The sequence below is a fragment of the Manis javanica genome, chromosome 16 (assembly GCF_040802235.1).
Source record: "Manis javanica isolate MJ-LG chromosome 16, MJ_LKY, whole genome shotgun sequence".
NCBI classification, from domain to species: Eukaryota; Metazoa; Chordata; class Mammalia; order Pholidota; family Manidae; genus Manis; species Manis javanica.
In genome coordinates this window covers 60,395,113-60,406,134 of record NC_133171.1, presented here as the reverse complement: position 1 = coordinate 60,406,134, position 11,022 = coordinate 60,395,113, and positions in this window count along the sequence as shown.

The window sequence follows — 11,022 nt, the reverse complement described above, 5'->3', positions numbered from 1 at the left end:
AATCTCTGGAAGGACTTAAAAGCAGAATGGACAAGGTGCAAGAGGCCATTAATGGAATATAAGTCAGAGAACAGGAATACAGAGAAGCTGATGCAGAGACAGATAAAAGGATCTCCAGGAATGAAAGAATATTAAGAGAACTGTGTGACCAATCCAAATGGAACAATATCTGCATTTAGGGGTACCAGAAGAGGAAGAGAGGGAAAAAGGGATAGAAAGTGTATTTGAAGAAATAATTGCTGAAAACTTCCCCAAATTGGGGGAGGAAATAATTGCTCAGACCATGGAAGCACACAGAATGCCCAAAAGAAGGGACCCATGGAGGACAACACCAAGACACATAATAATTAAAGGCAAAGATCAAGGACAAGGACAGAGTATTAAAGGCAGCCAGAGAGAGAAAAAAGGTCACCTACAAAGGAAAACCCATCAGGCTCTCATCAGACTTCTCAACAGAAACCTTACAGGCCAGAAGAGAATGGCATGATATATTTAATGCAATGAAACAGAAGGGCCTTGAACCAAGAATACTGTATCCAGCATGATTATCATTTAAATATGAAGGAGGGATTAAACAATTCCCAGGCAAGCAAAAGTTGAGGGAATGTGCCTCCCACAAACCACCTCTACAGGGTATTCTAGAGGGACTGCTCTAGATGGAAGCACCCCTAAGGCTAAATAGATGTCACCAGAGAAAATAAAATCACAGCAAAGAAAGCAGACCAAATAAATACTAACTAAAGTAAAAAAACAAACTCAACTACTCACAAAAGCAGTCAAAGGAAACACAAAAGAGCACAAAATAAAACACCCAACATATAAAGAATGAAGGAGGAGAAATAAGAAGGGAGAGAAATAAAAAATCATCAGACTGTATTTATAATAGCTCAATAAGCAAGTTAAGTTAGACGGTAAGATAGTAAAGAAGCTAACCTTGAACCTTTGGTAACCACAAATCTAAAGCTTGCAATGGCAATAAGTACACATCATTCAATAATCACCCTAAATGTAAATGCACTGAATGAACCAATCAAAAGACACAGAGGAATAGAATGGATAAAAAAGCTAGACCCATCTATATGATGCTTACAAGAGACTGACCTCAAACCCAAAGACATGCACAGACTAAAAGTTAAGGGATGGAAAAAGATACTTCATGCAAACAACAGGGAGAAAAAAGCAGGTGTTGCAGCACTTATATCAGACAAAATAGACTTCAAAATAAAGACAGTAACAAGAGATGAAGAAGGACATTACATAATGATAAAGGAGTCAGTCCAACAAGAGCATATAACCATTATAAATATATATGCACCCAATACAGGAGTACCAACATATGTGAAAGAAATACTAACAGAATTAAAGGAGGAAATAGAATGCAATGCATTCATTTTAGGAGACTTCAACATACCACTCACTCCAAAGGACAGATCCACCAGACAGAAAATAAGTAAGGACACAGAGGCACTGAACAACACACTGAAACAGATGGACCTGAAAGACACCTACAGAACTCTACACCCAAAAGCAACAGGATACACATTCTTCTCAAGTGCACATGGAACATTCTCCAGAATAGGCCACATACTAGGCCACAAAAACAGCCTCAGTAAATTCAAGAAGATTGAAATTCTACCAACCAACTTTTCAGACCACAAAGGTATAAAACTAGAAATAAATTGTACAAAAAAAGCAAAAAGTCTCACAAACACATGGAGTTATTAACAACGTGCTCCTAAATGATCAATGGATCAATGACCAAATTAAAATAGAGATCAAGCAATATAAGGAAGAAATGACAAAAATAACACAAAGCCCCAACTTCTGTGGAATGCAGCGAAAGCAGTTTTAAGAGGAAAGTATATAGCAATCCAGGCATATTTAAAGAAGGAAGAACAATCCCAAATGAATAGTCTAAAGTCACAATTATCAAAATTGGAAAAAGAAGAACAAATGAGGCCTAAAGTTAGAAGAAGGAGGGACATAATTAACATTAGAGAAGAAATAAATGAAATTGAGAAGAATAAAACAATAGAAATATCAATGAAAACAAGAGCTGGTTCTTTGAGAAAATAAACAAAATAGATAAACCCCTAGCCAGACTCATTAAGAGAAAAAGAGAATCACCACACATCAACATAATCAGAAACGAGAAAGGAAAAATCACAACGGACCCACAGAAATACAAAGAATTATTAGAGAATACTATGGAAATCTATATGCTAACAAACTGGATAACCTAGAAGAAATGGACAACTTTCAAGAAAAATACAACTTTCCAAGACTGACCAAGGAAGAAACAGAGAATCTAAACCGACCAATTACCAGCAAAGAAATTGAAGTGGTAATTTAAAAACTACCCAAGAACAAAACCCCCGGGCCAGATGGATTTACCGTGGAATTTTATCAGACATACAGAGAAGACATAATACCCATTCTCCTTAAAGTTTTCCAAAAAATAGAAGAGAAGGAAATACTCCCAAACTCATTCTATGAAGCCAGCATCACCCTCATAAGAAAAACAGGCAAAGACCCCACCGAAAAAAGAAAATTAGAGACCAATATCCCTGATGAACATAGATGCAAAAATATTCAACAAAATATTAGCAAAACGAATTTGAAAACACATCAAGAGGATCATACATCAAGACCAAGTGGGATTCATCTCAGGGATGCAAGGATGGTACAACATTCAAAAATCCATCAACATCATCCACCACATAAACAAAATGAACAAGAATCACATGATCATTTCCATAGATGCTGAAAAGCATTCGACAAAATTCAACATGCACTCATGATAAAAACTCTCAAAAAATGGGTATAGAGAGCAAGTACCTCAACTTAATAAAGGCCATATATGATAAACCCACAGCCAACATCATACTGAGCAGCGAGAAGCTGAAAGCTTTTCCTCTAAAATAGGGAACATGGCAGGGTTGCCCAGTCTCCCCACTGTTATTCAACATAGTACTGGAGGTCCTAGCCATGGCAATTAAACAAAACAAAGAAATACAAGGAATCCAGATTGGTAAAGAAGAAGTCAAACTGTCACTATTTGCAAATGACATGATACTGTACCTAAAAAACCCTTGAGACTCCACTCCAAAACTGCTAGAACTAATATCAGAATTCAAGAAAGTTACAAGGTACAAAATTAATACACAGAAATCTGTTGCTTTCCTATACCCTAACAATGAACTAATAGAAAGGGAAATCAGGAAAACAGTTCCATTCACAATTGCATCAAAAAGAATAAAATACCTAGGAATAAATCTCACCAAGGAAGTGAAAAACCTATACCCTGAAAACCACAAGACACTCTTAAGAGAAATTAAAAAGGACACTAACAAATGGAAACTCATCCCATGGTCTTGGCTAGGAAGAATAAATATTGTCAAAATGGCCATCCTGCCCAAAGCAATCTACAGGTTCAATGCAATCCTTATCGAAATACCAACAGCATTCTTCAACGGACTGGAAGACATAGTTAAAAAATTTATATGGAACCACCTAAGACCCTGAATAGCCAAAGCAATCCTGAGAAAGAAGAATGATGTGGGGGTATCTCGCTCCCCAACTTCAAGCTCTACTACAAAGCCACAGTAATTAAGACAATTTGGTACTGGCACAAGAACAGAGCCACAGACCAGTGGAACAGAATAGAGACTTTAAACATTAACTCAAACATATATGGCCAATTAATATATGATAAAGGGGCCATGGACATACAATGGGGAAATGACAGCCTCTTCAACAGTTGGTGTTGGCAAAACTGGACAGCTGCATGTAAGAGAATGAAACTGGATCACTGTCTAACCCCATAAACTAATGTAAATTTGAAATGGATCAAAGACCTGAAAGTAAGTCATGAAACCATAAAACTCTTAGAAAGAAACACAGGAAAAAATCTCTTGGACATGAACATGAGCGACTTCTTCATGAACATTATCTCCCCAGGCAAGGGAAACAAAAGCAAAAATGAATAAGTGGAACTATATCAAGCTGAAAGGCTTCTGTACAGCAAAGGACACCATCAATAGAACAAAAAGGTATCCTACAGTATGGGAGACTATATTCATAATGACAGATCCAATAAAGGGTTGACATCCAAACTATATAAAGAGCTCACACACCTCAACAAACAAAAAGCAAATAATCCAATTAAAAAATGGGCAGAGAAGCTGAACAGACAGTTCTCCAAAGAAGAAATTCAGATGGCTAACAGACACATGAAAAGATGCTCCACATCGCTAGTTATCAGAGAAATGCAAATTAAAACCACAATGAGATATCACCTCACACCAGTAAGGATGGCCACCATCCAAAAGACAAACAACAACAAATGTTGGCGAGGTTGTGGAGAAAGGGGAACCCTCCTACACTGCTGGTGGGAATGTAAATTAGTTCAACCATGTGGAAAGCAGTATGGAGGTTCCTCAAAATGCTCAAAATAGACTTACCATTTGACCCAGGAATTCCACTTCTAGGAATTTACCCTAAGAATGCAGCAGCCCAGTTTGAAAAAGACAGATGCACCCCTATGTTTATCACAGCACTATTTACAATAGCCAGGAAATGGAAGCAACCTAAGTGTCCATCAGTAGATGAATGGATAAAGAAGATGTGGTATATATACACAATGGAATATTATTCAGCCATAAGAAGAAAACAAATCCTACAATTTGCAACAACATGGATGGAGCTAGAGGGTATTATGCTCAGTGAAATAAGCCAAGTGGAGAAAGACAAATACCAAATTATTTCACTCTTCCGTGGAGTATAAGAACTAAGGAAAAACTGAAGAAACAGAACAGCAGCAGAATCATAGAACCCAAGAATGGACTAACAGTTACCAAAGGGAAAGAGACTGGGGAGAATGGGAGTGTAGGGAGGGAAGAGGGTGGGGAAGAAGAAAGGGGAGATCATGATTAGCATGTATAACATGGGGGGTGGGGTTAAGGGTAGTGCTGTGCAACACAGAGAAGACAAGTAGTGATTCTGCAACATCTTATTGTGCTGATGGACAGTAACTGTAATGGGGTTTGTGGGGGGGACTTGGGGTAGGGGAGAGTCTAGTAAACATAATGTTCTTCATGTAATTGTAGATTAATGATAACAAAATCAAAATAAAGTTGAAAAAAAAGCATGAGGAAGTCTGTATTTACAGATAGAAAATATCACCAAGATACATTATATGAAATAGGAAACAAACAGTGATGCAGAATAACGCAAACCTCTGGGCTAATAATTATACTTGTTTTTATTTATATATAATTGAATTCTCTCTGGAAGGATAAAGATCTACCAACCTTGGTTGCCTTTAAAGAGGGGGACTGGCTGAATGGGGATTTGGGGTGATAGAGATTTTTTGGTGTGTATTTTTTTAATTTGTAGATTATTAACATTGTACATATATTTTCACAAAATATAATAAAAATGAGCAGAGATTGAACTGGAAATTCACAGAGCAATAAAATCAATTGACCAATAAATGTAAGAAAACAGTAATCTTTATAATGCAAATTAAAATAAAATAAAGTATCATTTTATGCCTTAAAAGTCAGAGAATATCCAATGTGGCCAAAGACATGGGAAATGGGGATGCCTATACTCTGTTGGTGAGAGAATAAATTACAGCAATTTGTTACCATTAAGTAGAGTTAAAAATGTGCAATTTTATTTCAAGATTACATAATAATGATAATGGAAATATTACTACTACTAAGTAAAAACCAACATTTGTTGAATGCTTACCATGTATGAGGTACTGTTCCAAGCATTTTACATAATGAGCTCACTTACTGAGGGAAATACTCTTTTTGTCATTTTGAGGATAAGTCACCTGAGGTCAGGATTGATTAAGTAGTCTGCCCAAGGCCATTCAGTAAGTAAATGGTGGAATGGGGACTTGAACCCAGGCAGATGCCAGAGCCTCCTAACATCCTACATGGTTCTGTCCCTCTAGAGAAAATGTTGCACAAGTGGATTCAGGGATGTGTATAGTGATGCTAAGTGAACCTGGGCAGTGGGAGGCTTGTACCCCCTCCCCTGTGCTAGGAATGTGGATTCTGCCTGACCTCCACAATCCCAGAGGCTGCCTCAACGACATAGCCTTGAGATAATGGCATGGTGTTGAGACAAATCTGGACAGTATACGTGACTGAATCCAGTTAAAGCTTCTATAAAACTTCTATGATTTGGAGCGTGCATGAGGAGATCTACTCATTTCGTGGCTGCCCCCAGACAAGCCTCAGATTAAGTTCTCTTGCTTATTATATCTGCCATTTGCCAACCTGGAGTGGCTTGCCTCTTTCTTCAGTCTCTCCCTGCCCTTCACATCTGGGGGCTGGTTTCAGATTACAGCTGGGGAAGCTCATGAAGAGCTTACACACCAAAAACTACTAAGGAAAATACAAGTAATGAGATACAAATATAATAATGAAACAAACCTTTGCACTCATACTGGCAAACTTTTAAAAAAATTTCTAGAGCTGACAAGAACTGGGAAAATGGGACCATTCATGCATTACTGGTGAGAGAGTGCAAATGGTCACTCTCTTTTTGGAAAGTATCAAGGCAAATGACATAAAAAGCAATCAACTGGTGACTAGAAAGCATAAGAAAAGTAAAATGTAAGCAGAATTTCCAGGTTTCTAGACTTTGAGATAAGTCAAAGACTGTGGGGTGGGAATGAGGTAAATGGGCAGCCTCACCAATATCCTATAACCAGTCTTGTTAGGAGAGAGAGCCTGTGCTTAAAGATAGAAATTAGAAACTGAAAGTAATAAAAACAGTTCTGTTTAAAATACCTTGATTAAAATGCCTGCTGAGTTGGTAGATTAGATGCGACTGCCATATGACCCCTTTGAAAAGGAGTAAAGATTTTAAGTCCTCTATAGTAATCATGTATGTGCAAACAGAGTGTAAAGAGAAACAACTGCAAAATAAATATATGGGGTAATGGAAGTCAGTTTAAAAGTGGCAGTTATAACATCCAACATGAACTGAATTGCTTAAAAATAGGAAGGACCAGTCATAGCATTAAAAAATCCCAAGATGTAATTAATGTCTTTTCTTCCTTAGACCTATTAAAAGACATAAAGATAAATCTAGAGGGTAGTTGTGCCAATGCACACAGAAAAATCCTGTGGCAGGCTCACCTGTCTCCCTCTGCCAGGAGAAACTGCATGCTTCCTAAACACCCAACTCCAATTTAGGTATGAGCAAGGGCAGGGGGAAGAAGCTGGAAAGATCTGGTCTTCACTTGAATCGGCTGCCTAAAGAGATTGTTTACATCATTGGATTGTTCTGTGTGGTGGTGAATTTTATGTGTAATTTAGCTAGGCTGTGATACCCGGATACTTGGTCACCACCAACCTAGATGTTACCATGAAGATATTTTTAGATGAGTTAACATTTAAATCAGTATACTTTGAGAAAAGCAGATTACCTTCCCTAATGTAAGTGGGCCTCATCAAGCAGGTGAGGGCCTAAAGAGTAAAAGACTGAGGTTTCCCAGAGGAACAGAGAACTCTGCCTCCAGGGCACATGGAATGTTTTCAAGATTAGATCATATATTAGGCCACAAAAAGAGCCTCAGTAAATTCAAAAGGATTGAAATTGTACCAACCAGTTTCTCAGATGACAATGGTATGAAACTAGAAATAAATTACTCAAAGAAAATGAAAAAGTGTACAAACACATGGAGGCTTAACAACATGCTCCTAAGTAACCAATGGATCAATGATCAAATACAAACAGAGATCAAACAATATATGGAGAAAATGACAACTTTAACTCAACAACATAAAATCTGTGGGACACAGGCAAATGTAGTGCTAAGAAGGAAGTATAGTGCAATAGAGGTCTACCTCAGGAAAGAACAATCCCATAGGAAAGGTCTAACAAAAAATTAATAAAACTAGAAAAAGAAGAACAAATGAGGCCAGAAGTCACTAGGAGGAGGAACATAATAAAGATTAGAACAGAAATAAATAAAATCGAGAATAAAGCAATAGAAAGAATCAATGAAAGCAGGAGTTGGTTCTTTGAGAAAATAAACTAAATAGATAAAGCACTAACAGACTTACCAAGAGAAAAAGAGTCTACACACATAAACAGAATCAGAAATGAGAAAGGAAGAATCACTATGGACACCACAGAAATACAAAGAATTATGAGAGAATACTATGAAAGCTTTTATGCTAACAAACTGGATAACCAGAAGAAATGGGCAACTTTCTAGAAAAATGCAACTTTCCAAGGTGGACCCAGAAAGAAACAGAAAATCTGACCAGACCAATTACTAGCAACAGAATTGAATTGGTAATCAAAAACCTATCCAAGAACAAAACTCCTGGACCAGATGGCTTCACCACTGAATTTTACCAAACATTTAGTGAAGATCTAATACCCATCCTCCTTAAAGTTTTCCAAAAAGTAAAAGAGGAAGGAATACTTCCAAACTCGTTCTATGAGGCCAGCATCACCCTAATACCAAAATCAGGCAAAGACACCACAAAAAAAGAAACTTACAGGCCAATATTCCTAATGAATACAGATGTAAAAATACTCAACAAAGTATTAGCAAACCGAATTCAAAAAGATCATCCATCATGATCAGGTAGGATTTATTCCAGGGACGCAAGGATGGTACAATATTTGAAAATCCATCATCATCATCCACCACATCAACAAAAGGAAGAACAAAAACTGCACGATCATTTCCATAGATGCTGAAAAAGCATTTGACAAAATTCAACATCCATTTATGATAAGAACTCTCAACAAAATGGGTATAGAGGGCAAGTACCTCAATGTAATAAAGTCCATATATGACAAACCCACAGCCAACATCATACTTAATAGTGAGAAGCTGAAAGTATTTCCTTTAAGATCAGGAACAAGACAGGTATGCCCACTCTGTCCACTTTTATTCAACATAATTCTGGAGGTCCTTGCCATAGCAATCAGACAACACAAAGAAATTAAAGGCATCCAGAATGGTAAAGAAGAAGTTAAACTGTCACTGCAGATGACATGATATTGTACATAAAAAACCCAAAAGACTCCACTCCAAAACTACTAGATCTAATATCTGAATTGAGCAACAGGGCAGAATACAAAATTACTACAAAGAAATCTTCCGCACTCCTATACACTAATGATGAACTAGTAGAAAGAGAAATCAGGAAAAAAATTCTATTCACAATTGCATCAGGAAGAATAAAATACCTAGGAATAAACCTAACCAAGGAAGTGAAAGAACTATACACTGAAAACTCCAAGACACTCTTAAGAGAAATTAAAGAAGATACCAAAAAATGGAAACACATCCCATCCATGCTCATGGATAGGAAGAATTAATATTGTCAAAATGGCCATCCTGCCTAAAGCAATCTACAGATTCAATGCAATCCCTATCAAAATACCAACAGCATTCTTCAATGAACTGGAACAAATAGTTCTCAAATTCTTATGAAAGCACAAAAGACCCCAAATAGCCAAAGCAATGCTGAGAAAGAAGAATAAAGTTTGGGGGATTATGCTCCCCGATTACAAGCTCTACTAAAAAGCCACAGTAATCAAGACAATTTGGTACTGGCACAAGAATAGACACATAGATGAATGGAACGGACTAGAGAGCCCAGATATAAACCCAAGCATATATGGTCAATTAATATATGATAAAGGAGCCATGGACATACAATGGGGGAAATGACAGCTTCTTCAACAACTGATGCTGGCAAAACTGGACAGCTACATGCAAGAGAATGAAACTGGATTATTGTCTTACTCCATACACAAAAGTAAACTCGAAATGGATCAAAGACCTAAATGTAAGTCATGAAACCATAAAACTCTTAGAAGATAACATAGGCAAAAATCTTCTGAATATAAACATGAGCAACTTTTTTCTGAATGCGTTTCCTCAAGCAAGGAATACAAAAGCAAAAATGAACATGTAGGACTACATGAATCTTAAAAGCTTCTGTACAGCGAAGGACACTATCAACAGAACAAAAAGGCATCATACAGTATGGGAGAATATATTTGTAAATGACATATCCAACAAGGGGTTAACATCCAAAGAATATAAAGAACTCACATGCCTCATCACCCAAAAAGCAAATAAGCTGAATAAAAAATGGGTGGGGATATGAAGAGACAACTCTCCAAAGAAGAAATTCAGATGTCCAGCAGGCACATGAAAAGATGCTCCACATCACTAATTATCAGGGAAAAGTAAATAAAAACTGCAATGAGATATTACCTCACACCAGTTAGGATTGCCAGTATCGAAAAGACTAAGAACAACAAATTCTGGCAGGGATGTGGACAAAGGTGAACCCTCCTACACTGCTGGTGGGAATGTAAGTGAATTCAACCATTGTGGAAAGCAATATGGAGGTTCCTCAAAAAACTCAAAATAGAAATATCATTTGACCTGGGACTCCCACTCCTAGGAATTTACATAAAAAATATAATTTCTCAGATTCAAAAAGACATATGCACCCCTATGTTTATTGCAACACTATTTACAATAGCTAAGATGTGGAAGCAACCTAAGTGTCCATCGGTAGATGAATGGATAAAAAAGAGGTGGTACATATACAAACTGGGATGCTATTCAACCATAATGATGCCAGGGTTCTTGTTTGTGGAGTCAAAGAATGAACTTAGCAAACAGTCAAGATAGGAGAGCCAGGGAGACTTTTATTGAGAGGGGCAGTGAGAGGACAGACAGAACTCCTGGCATCAGTCTGGAGGGGAAAAGAATCTGTAGTGGTGCATTGTCTAGGGGTTGTACAGGCAGCTGAGGATTTTTGGGAACCAGATAAAAGGCTTAGGGTTGTAGACTTGTTAAGTGGGCCCTGAATATTAAAAATTAACTTAACACAAGAAATTCACTGCTCTGATTTCTCTCTGGGATACCGGTGTCCGGGTCTGGGAGCATATCAAAAGGCTGCCTGCACAGCCCCCAAGGTGGGCTGAGTTATTGTCTGTTTGCTAAAGAGT